Here is a 1,963-nt window from a genome sequence, read left to right on the forward strand (position 1 = left end):
CCAGCCCCCCAGGTCGGAAGGAGGAATGGTTTGGGCCCCTTTAGGGGAATAACCCATCCACTGACTGCAGAAATCAGCCCATAGGAGGGATAGGGTCCTATGCCAGTGGTTAGTGTTGGTTAGTGAGGCAAATGGGGTCCAGGTGGGGGGTCTGGAATTCCTGCTTTTAGCACGTATTTGGTCCAGGTGATTCTGACCCAAGCTCGGCCCAGTGCATGACTGCCCCCCACCAATGGCCCAGCCCACCCCCAACCCAAGGGAGGAAAGAGAGTGAGGACAGAAACCATAAACACAGACCTAAAATTGGGGCTCCACCAGGATATGACCCTGCATTTCCCAAAACCTTTGGGCCAAGTTCTTTTTCTCCTCTTCATTTTGCCTTTTAGAAATACCAGCCCCCACCCCCACCCCCGGGGGGGCTATTTGCATACCAGTGGTGAGGGACCTCCGGAGAGAATAGGCACCATTCATAGGTGGTTGGCTTTTCAAGGAATCTGCTAGAGAAAATTGTAGGCAAGACTGTGAACAAATCTCCCCCCCCCCCAATCTGGTTTCAGTTTATTTAAAACAACAACACACACACAGGGCTCCCCACCAGCAATCAGAAAACTGCTGCGGCTTCCCTAGGGAGGTATTAGCGACTGGGGAGGGGCTGAATTATGTATATGCAAATAACTTAAACCAGCCAGCCAACAGCAACTAATTTTTGTATCTTTTGCAGTTGTTCTGCCAAGCAAAAGCCTGAATCAGGGATGATGAAAGCCGTAAGGAAGCAAGTTCTGGAATTAGTTTCAACAATCAAGTTGCCTTAATTCTGCCATTGGGAGACATATTTCTAATCCAGAAGCAAATCGAACATGACTGATGGTCTTGCACTTGGGTATTGCCTGCTGAATAATGCCAACCTCCTAGGCTAGGGGCCATGGGGCAGCGTGGCGTGATGATTAGGAGCAGAGGGTCTGGATCTCCGTGTGACCTAGGGCGTGTCGCTCAGTGTTTTCTCTAGGTATAGGAAGGGAGAAAACGCTAGTACCTCTTCATGGGGATGGTGGGAAGATAGTAAATGAAGTACAGCGAGCTGAGCGGGGACTAGCATGCACCCAGCACACAATAACTGTGAAAGAAGTTATTAATAACTCAAAGCTGCACTGCAGAATCCAAGCGGGCTGTTGGAGTCAGTCAAGCTCTCTCCTGGGGCTGGACTTTTCCCCTGGGGCCGGTCCAGAAAACCTTGCAGAGCACATTCTCGGAGTGTTTCCCAAACTCAAGGACCCTAATCCCCTGACATCTGCCTTCAATCCTGGGGACAGTAAATGAAGCTCAGAGGAGGGTGCCGGATACATTCTGGAAGCACGAGCAATACTCCTGGCTTCTTGCATCTTGCTGTCCCCTCTCACTGGTAACTGAAGGGCCAGATTTCCAGGTGGCCGGCAGAGACTGGAATGCCTCTGAAAAATGGGGGTTGTCTGGAACCAGCAGGTGGTGTGGTGGTTAAGGTGCCAGACACTCCCACATGGCTGACCATAGTTCAAGTCCCAGACCTGGTAGCTTGCTTTCTCACTTTCTCTCTCTCTCTCTGTCTCTGGTCAAGTTGAAATAAATGAATTAATAAATAAAATTAAATAAATAATTCTGAGACCAGCAGTTAGCGTAATGGCTATGTCGCTGGACTCCCATGTAGTTGGCCACAGTTCGCATCCCAGACCCGGTGGCTTAAAACTCACACCGGGCATGTGTGCGTGTGTGCCCAAGATCCCGAGAGGAGAATGGAGGAGAAGGGATGGCAGCGTGGCCATCCCCCCTGGGGGGTGATTTCTCGCTTTCTGTCTCTCTGTCTCTTTCTGTCTTTCTGGCGAGTGCACTCACCCTCTGGTTTTTGCTATAGGGCGCGGGGGCTCGCCAGACAGACAGAGACAGAGAGACAGAGAGACAGAGATCACCCCTCAGCGGGGATGGCCACGCC

Source organism: Tupaia chinensis, unplaced genomic scaffold (genome assembly GCF_000334495.1).
Source record: "Tupaia chinensis unplaced genomic scaffold, TupChi_1.0 Scaffold000463_1, whole genome shotgun sequence".
Classification (NCBI taxonomy): domain Eukaryota; kingdom Metazoa; phylum Chordata; class Mammalia; order Scandentia; family Tupaiidae; genus Tupaia; species Tupaia belangeri.